Source organism: Chelonoidis abingdonii, chromosome 3 (genome assembly GCF_003597395.2).
Source record: "Chelonoidis abingdonii isolate Lonesome George chromosome 3, CheloAbing_2.0, whole genome shotgun sequence".
Lineage (NCBI taxonomy): Eukaryota > Metazoa > Chordata > Testudines > Testudinidae > Chelonoidis > Chelonoidis abingdonii.
Genome location: NC_133771.1, coordinates 86,348,935 through 86,358,127, shown reverse-complemented (window position 1 = coordinate 86,358,127; position 9,193 = coordinate 86,348,935).

The window sequence follows — 9,193 nt, the reverse complement described above, 5'->3', positions numbered from 1 at the left end:
TAGGGAGAAGGGTGGCAGACTCTTGAATGGCCTCAAAAACTTCACTAGCAATAAGAGATGCCTTCCAAAGGAGGAGCAGTCAGATTTGGAAGAAAATATGTTTATTCAAAACAGGTGCATCTCTGAATAGTCTGGGTCAAGCACACAAAGTGAGAAACAATTTGTATTTCTGTATCTCTGTCTGTGCGATCTTGAATTGTGTAGAGATCAGTTTAATAATTTCACAAAACAGATTTTGGGAAAGTGGGGCCACATCTCGCCCCCTAAGCCTTTTAAAGTATCTACAGCCAAGGGCTGCACCAACAGAAGCAAAGACAACCATCCTGTAATGTTTTACAAAGGTCTGAGCTATCTTCCATGTTTTCTGGGGACGTTTGCTTTCTCAGTCCAGAATGTGACTAAATCCTACTAAGAGGAAACTGAATAGGGACCAACACATGGACCCTCTCCCATGGAATATGTGATGGAGGGGCAAATTTAGTCCAATCACAAGGGGTAATTTTTAGAGTCCCCAGAACCCTTCAACAAGAATGAATAGTCCATTGAAGGCTGTAACCTTGCTACTAGTCTGTACTAGAAAAGATTTGTCAGTAGATTCATCTGTGACAGATATGAAGTTTCCTGCAATATCCTTGAAAAACTTTATTGAATTAAGTTTGATTAGCTTTGGAGTCCATTGTACTAAAAATGCAAAAAGTGTATATATTATTGTGTAATTGTATGTAACTTCTTGAAGGGAGATACATCAATAATGTAAAGCCTGGGAAGAGTTATGAGCTTCAAAGGACTATTTGAAATAATGTGCCAGACAAGAATGAACTTGTGGGACAAAGTTAAGCAGGCTTCCCAGGCAATCTCTAGGAAGAGGTGTATGTAAATGTTCCCTCTCTGGTCATGCAAGAACTCAGCCTTTTGAAGCTTTGCCCTGAGGAAGGGACCTTTATCTGCTGATCACCTGTTACATGAGGACAAGGTCAAAGGCCCAAACCGTATAAAGGAAAGAACGAACAGTTCATGGCGGAGGCTGGGGGGGGAGCCTTGTTCTGATCTAACAGCTGTTACGAACTTGTAACCACACACACAAAAAAAACCTCTTGGTGAGAGAGACACACAGGTCTCCAGCCAAGAAAGGTGATGGCTGAGGAGCTGGGATCCCATGCTGGTCCACAGAGGGGGAGTACAGGTGCAATTGCCCTGAACTGTGACCTGACATCTGTGGTGGCAGCATGTGTAGCTCTATAACAGTGTGAATTGCATAAATGCAAACAGAGGTGAAAGCAAGTACACCAGAAGGAAAAAGCACAAAGAACAGTCTCAATAGTCTATTCAGGAACGGAACAGGAAAAAGAGAGACAGAGGAAAATGGATTATGAACAGCTGAAGAAAGATCAGCTGGTTGAAAGAAACAGCAAAGAAAGGCAGCTCAACCCTGAGAACCAGACAAAAGACACAGCTAGTCAACTTACGATATTCTAATGACCAGAAGAGGAATGATGGTTCAGGTTCACAGGGAACATCCAACCCACTGGCAGAGGGTCCAGCAAGCAGGAAAATTTTGGAGCCACCTTCCTGGGAGGAGGCTGGAAAGAAGCTGACAGAAGCAGATCATGTTCTGTCCAGCCCAAATGCATCACTGCAGCTGGAATCAGGGATAGGTCCACAGGTGGACCAAAAGAGGATACAGCTAGAGAGGGACTGACTGCATCTGGAAATCCAACAGCTTAAAGACCGGGAGCAAGACAGAATGGATCAGGAGCACTAGCACAAGTGAGAAAAGAAGAATAAGGACTGTCAATATCAGCTTGAGATGGAGAAACTGCACCAGCAGGACCTTAGTCAGGTAGGTGAAGCCAGATCTTAGGTACCTATCCTGGTGGGTGGAATAAACTCCAAACTATTTCCTTATTTTAGAGAGGTGGATGATATGGATGTGTTTCTACATGTTTTTGAAAAGGGGTGTGAATTGAAAAAGGTGAGGAAGGCAGACATGGTATGGTATCTGGCTCCACTACTGTCAGGGACAAATGCCTCGGACATTTTCACCCTTATGAACAGGGAGAACTATGAAGATTATGAATTATGTAAACTAGTTCCTGGTGCAAAAGCCAAAGTTTAAACTGACCTGTGAAACATACAGAAGGTTTTGAGGAGTTCAGAAAAAAGGGGACATGATCTGTGCTGCAGTTTCAGTTCTAATTAGGGGTTATATAAAGAAATGGGGAACTGCTTGGGGGGTTACCACGGTCAATGAGGTCTACAAATTAATAGAACAATTCTATAAATTTGGTAAAATAATGATTAATAGGCAAAAATCCTAGAGATATTGCTATAGCTGGATAATGGAAAGACCACTAGGCAGATAGGTTTTCTATCAAACCCAGAACAACTAACAGGGAAGGAACAGGATCAGAGGACAAGCATCAGGCCTAATCTGAGACCCATGCCAGTGGATAGGGAAACCACCACTGAAAAGCCATAGGACAGGTGAGGAAAAGTGGTGCTCCATATGTGGCCAGTATGGCCCAGGAGTGCCCAGTATGGCCCCTGATGGCCAGTGCAGTGCTGGAAAGGACAGCTGCACCTCAGGATGACAAAGTGAACTGTGTGGCTGAATCTCGGTAGGGAGGGAGTCACAGAGCCAGTTAGCTGATGACATATAAATTCATGCTGAGCCATTCACACCCCTAGCCACTCCCCAAATGTAATGCTGCACCCTTCCGGGCGCAGATCCATCGGATTGTTACTGGGAGTAGAAGGTGGTCGTTAATGGGGAGACACTCACTGGATGGAGAGATATTGGGACTGCCAAGACTATAGTTAAGCCTCATGCTATGAAACCTCATCAGATGCTCCTAGAATATGAAATGTAGGTTAAAGTTCCTGGTGCAAAAGCCTTCAGTCTTCCCACAGTCCAGATTTCTATTCAGAACAAGGAATGGATGAGGTGCTGACTGTCAGTTTATTGTCAGATACTCTGGATTCTTTGCTTTGGGGGAATGATATTATGGTGGTGAAAGCATTAGGGGTGAATCAGCCCCTTTCAGTTAGCTTCCAACTGGCCAGAGACTGCATTAGCCAAAATGCAACTGAGGTAGCTGATCTGCAGAAGGGGGTGGCTCCCCCTGCCACTATCTAAAAGGAAACTGACATGAAACTTACGTATATGTCACTTCCCAAGACCTTCTGCAGCCTTGGGCTAGTTACTTCATCTCTCTCTCTGCCTCATTTCTGTTTTAAAGAAAAGAGCGGGATAAATATTTCCTTTCTCTATCTTGTCTCTTGACACTATAAGCTCCTCAGGGTAGGGACTGTCTTTTTACAATGTGTGTGTAAAAGGTCTAGCACAATGGGGGTGCAGTTTTGGTTAAGGCCTCTTGGTGCTACTTTACTACAAATAAATTATATTAATGACACATAGTTGTGTAACTTGTGTCCAATTCATGACTGAAACACTGAAGTGAGAGATGCTGTTTTAAATTCATCTTCCACTCTGGGGGAGGAAGTGTAAAAAAAAATATTGTTCCTTAGCTAGTTGTTCATTAAGAGCTACATGCTGCAATAAGGAAGCACAGTGACAAAAAAGAGCAGTCACAGCATTATGCCTCTCATTATGGCAACCCCAAGGTAAGCAGTGAAACATCAAAGTCCTTAAATGAACTCACTATAAGTCCCCTCTCTCCAGAATTTGCAAGGTTTCTAGTTGACTGAGTTTGTTTTTTCCTAATATACACCTTTCCCCAGACTCAGACTTGTAATTTCACAGGATACAACCTCATTGCTTTCACACTGGCTTTTGGACAAATTCTTGTTTGATCAAGGGCAAAGGCCTGGGCTTAAATCTTGTCCTTGCTCTGTCCATGGGTGTTGCCAAAAGTCCAAGAACCAGGCTGTCAGGAAAGGCAATTCAGGCTCCAGGGGCTGACCTCGCCCATCTCTGGCCATGCAAGGATGGGGATAGTGACGAAGGAGCAGGAAATGCTGAATGAAAGAACAGATGAAGACAGGGAGCTGGAAAAGCTGCCAAACACTCTCCCTATTAAGGACACTGGCACCACAATCCCATTGTGGCATACACATTATAAATGCTGAGGTAAACAAAAAATACCCTCTTGTGGTCTTGTGATAGCTTCTGAACAAAGTTATTCTGCCATAGAAAAAGAACTTCATGCCATATTCTGGGCAATGAAGCAGTTCAGGCCCTATCTCCTTCATAAGAAATTCAGGGCCTTGGCTGACCATTCTCCATCAGTCTGGTTACACAGAACCAAGGGCAACACCTCTAAGCTGCTGTAGTAGAGCATGACACTCCAAGAATCTGACATGGAAATTGTGCATACTAAGTGGAAAGAAAATATAGTGGCACATGCCCTGTCCAGGAAAGAGGGTTCTGACCCGTTGCCTATGGTTCTGCCAGTAACTGACCCTCTGAAGCATTGTAAGAGGGGAAGTGTGAGCCAGGAAGGCACTCATTGCCAATTGGCAGAGTGCACATCATAATTCACATCAGGCCTGACACACTCACTGCCATAATCTGTATCAAAAAGGTGCCATGTAAGGTGTCATATGCAAACTGGTAGCCCACTGGCCATTAATATTATTGCGTGATTTATGTGCAGTCAGTGTATAAAGAATTATAGATGTGTGCTGGAAATATGTTCTTAAAAGGTTTCAAGCAGTGCATAAGCCCTGATCGTCCTAAACAAAGGAATGTTGTTTAATCTGTTTTCCTGTGTCTCCAACATAAATTGAACAAGGTAATACCTCAGAGGACAATGAAAAATACATCTACGTATAAGGTAAACAAAGCCATCAACCCCCATGAGCGAGGGGAAAGACTGCTTAACTAACACAATGAGGGCTGGAGTCTGCATATCCAGGAAACCTTCTTGGTTCTTGAAATATAGACAATAGACTTTGAGAAATACAAGCAGAAGCAGAAAGCCATTTTGGTTTTCATCACTGCATGGACACATGGGGACAGATTTCTTGGAATCTGAGAATGGTGGATCCTTCAACCAAAGGAGTTGATGTCTCTGGAAACTGACCTTAGGTGAGAAACGGGCTTAGACAAAGATTGTAATTCGCTGAAGTTAAGGCTAATTCACTAGAAAGGGTGCTTTGTTTTACTTTGGGCATAAGCTTTCATGGGTAAAAAAACCCACTTCTTCAGATGCATGTGAGGCACTGCGACACTGCAGATGAAATGGGTTTGGGAAGGCCTGGGACTGGAGGGGCTGTTGGTGTCACCCTGCAAGGAGTAACCAAGCTGATGGAAGCCAGGGTGAGACTATTGTGCTGGGAGCAGGCTGCTTATATCTATGAGGTTCCTGAGCAAAAACTGCATAGCACAGAAGTGTTACAGGACAGGTGGTGACAAGAAGTTTTTACTGATTTGGCAGCAAGAACAGTTGTGGGTGGCTCCTTTGATGGTGCTAGTTCATCTGCCTCTCGCCCCTTCATCTCTACAGGGACCGGGGAACAGCTGGCTGCAGAAGCAGACAACATGGGTAGGCAACCACAGAGCCAGCTGGTGGCAACTTTTTCTGGCAAACATCAATCACTAGGGCACAGATGTCAGAGTGTGTGTGTGTGTGTGTGTGTGTGTGTGTGTGTAGAGAGATGCAGAACTATCAGTGTAAATGAGGGGTGGAGTGCCGTGCACCTGATTGGGTGGGTGAGGCAAAAGTGGAAGGGGATAAGGTACTTAAAGCTGTGAGAGAGGCACACTAAGCTTGGGCCTTGACCCAATACAAATATGGTTGCACCACCACAGAGCAAGGGATATTCTTTTCCTCAGTGCGCAGAGTCAAGTTGTGGGAAGAAAGGACTCTGTTTAATCTAGATTTTACACCACCACAAATAAGAGATCCTCTCCTTGAAAAGGGAGACTTCAGTCATAACGATGATGAAGCCAATCATGAACTAAGGTATGCCCCCAAATCTGTTTACCTTAATCTCTTTAAGACTGCCCCGACTTTTTGTGACTTTTTTCAAATGGATGACAGTCAAATGATAAATGTGGCTCACTGTCTTCAGAGGGCTGGTCTAACAACTGAGCATATGTGGTCAATAGTTCCAAAATAACTCACAGTCAGAGCCACAGACACTGAGGTTTTTGGGGGACTGAGGCAAAATCTGAAACTGAAGCCCCCACACCCTTCCAGAAATTATTGTTGAGGGGAGGCAGGGCAGGCAGGGGGAGGTTTGGAAAGTGAGCCTGCACTGCACTCCCCCTGCAGAGGCAGCTTAGCTCTGGGCCAAACAAGGGTCACTGGGCCAAACTGCCTGCTCCCCCAGGCATCTGTTCCCAGTGGCTTCACAAGCATCAGCAAGAGCTTGAAATGATTTTTGTCTTTTGGGACTTAGTAAAGTTTGAAAATATTTTCAGAATAAAGCCAAGTGTTAAAATAAGTATAATCTTACTTGAGATTGAGAGTAGTGAGCTCAAGGTCGTGGTTGATGCAATGCACAACATAATGAGTAGATCTTGTTTAATGTAGCATGTACCCCATCTGAACAAACTGCATTCACCGCTGCTCCACCTAAATTCAGGCCAAGCTGTTCTGATTTGAGCCCATCTGGCTTCATCCCCATATCTCCTAAAGATGCCATAAATTGTCAATTCCAAGTCTACTATGATAGCAAAGAGAGGATGAGGTTCCCCATTCTGCACAAGTCTGACGTACATGAATTTGCTCAGCTCCAGACCTATTAATGGATCCATCAGGAAGCACAGTAATAGAAATGGATGCCAAAAGCTAGGTTTGAGACACTTTCTGAGTCTTTGCAATTTCCTCTGTTCAGTTTTTTGATCTGTGTATGTTCAACTAAGTTCAAGTCAAGATTCAGGATAATTTTTTTGCCTGTATGTTGCAGAGTATTTCAAAAATCTCTAGAACTGAAATCGTCTTTAGTAGCCATGTTAGCTGCATTAATCAAGCTGGCAAACTTGGGGATCTCACCATGTTGCATTTTCCACAGCAGTCCAGTAATAGGAGCTTCTTGTGGACAAAGTGACATTTTCTGTTTCCATGTGTTTCACATAAACAGTAGAGTGGTCATGTGCATGCAGGGATTCAGCTCTAAAAGTCATGTGCTTTCAGGTAAAAGGGCCATCCTTTTATGAAAGTATATGCTTTTGGAAACTTATACAAAAACCTATGAATACATTGCTGTCCATGGATGTGGGTAAGTGGGGTTTTTTTTTGGTCTAAGTTTCTTTTATTCCTTATCATGTTCTTCTATACCATGTGCTTTCCGCTTGCTTGGCCCAGGGCTGAGAGTATTACCTTCTGCGGATGGTTTTCTTACCCTAGATCCCAATGCTATGGCTTCATGTGTTTCAGACATTTTTCAAATACCGTGTTACACTATGCAAGTCTGTGAGTATATCATTCTCATAAACGTGCTTAAAACAGCAAGTGCGTAAGACAAAAATTGATTTGCAAATAAACCTGTCTCAACCTGGCAGGAGCACCTGACACTTGCAACAGCAATGAAGTATTAGAGAGAGGCCACCACCTTCCTGAAATCAAATGAAATTGTGTTTTTGCAACAGCAGCAGGTAATCTAATTGTTGGTTATTTAACCACAAAACCTACTCTGGCTTGGCTGACTAATTTAACTGGTGCTTTCCTTCCTCACAAAAAATACTGCCTTTGAAATTTGAACTATCTGACTGCAGCCTGCAGGCCTTATTCTCTCTCTTTAAGGCTATGTCTACATTGGCAATTGAATGACAAACTTATCTTTCAGAGGCGTTAAACACCCCCACCCTGCAAAAAACAAAAGTTTTGGCGATAAGCCCCAGCGTGAACAGCACGTTGTTGGCAGGAGCATCTCGCAAACACCGCTTGTTGGGGGTGGAAGTTTTTTGTGGGCAGGAGAGCTGACAAACAGCAGCTACACTGTCCGACTTTCAGCAGCACGGCTCTAGTGACACAGACGTGTCGCTAAAAGATGAGTAGTGTGGACATAGCCTTTAAGTCAAACCAAACAGCACCCGGCAGCAGTTGCTAAATCTGCAAGGATCTCCAACTTTTTATATAGCCAACTCTAGCTTGGCTGAAACAATAAACATGCAAAGCCCAAATCTATTTCCTCCCTCCACAATCACCTCAGGGCTTGAACAGACAACTCATTCATAGTGGGGCTCAGTGAGGCACGCTCAGAAGTTTACTTTATGCTGATTTCACTGCCTTCTCCAAAGACATTACTTGTCCGGCTGATGATATCTAGGCCCACTCTGCTCCCCTCTGACTGGCACTACAGTTTGTTTGCTGTGCTCAGCCTCTCTTCCCTTCTCTGTTTCTGAAGCTCCAGTGTCACTGGCCCTGTGTGACTGGTAGGTGAATGGTGTTACTTCTAGTGTAATGCAGCCTAACTCCCAGGCTCTGCTTCTGTCCTTGTTTGATAGACAGGAGACCTGAAATGTGCCCAGCTAACAGTGCTCCTGAACCTGGTCAATAGGCTGTTCCCCAGTATGTCTGGGGTGTGCATGTGGGCACTCTTAGATACACACTAAGTGACAATATGATTTTATTCTTGAGCTCCCTTCCCCACTTCAGTGTGTTTGGTCTCACTCGGTGTGTCCGAATGGAGGCTGTAAGCAATTTGGGGCTTGGACCATACCTTTTTATTTACCTGTTTAAAGCACTGCAGACACTTTGGGGCACAATAAGTAAATGGTGATGACAGCAATCTCCTGGCATATTCAGTCCCATTGCTGGAAGCCATTTTTCTAAACAAAGCCTTCTCCTGCTTGCTCTGTAAACTAAAGCTATGTCATGGAGTTTATGGCCAGAAGCGATCATTAAATCATCTCGTCTGACCTCCTGTATAACACAGGCCACCAACACCACCAGCACATGCACCCTAACCCAGGAACTGAAATGAGACCAAAGCATTACACCCACAGGAGACTAGACTACTCTGTGCCACAAGCTAAGAATAGCAAGGACCAAAGTGCACCAGACCCCCTGCAAGACCCCCTGCAATGGCAAGGAATTGCTTAAGTGAGATATACGCAGACAATCTAGACAAGTGACTTGAACACACATGCTGCAGACAGGGGAAGGCATTTCTTTCCTATCCCTCTCTCCCACCAGTTCTCATTTTGTTCTCTGTATTTATCATTTTGGTTTTGATCATCAAGTTTTGTTCGTAAGTTAAAAAACTGGGTTACACACAAGTA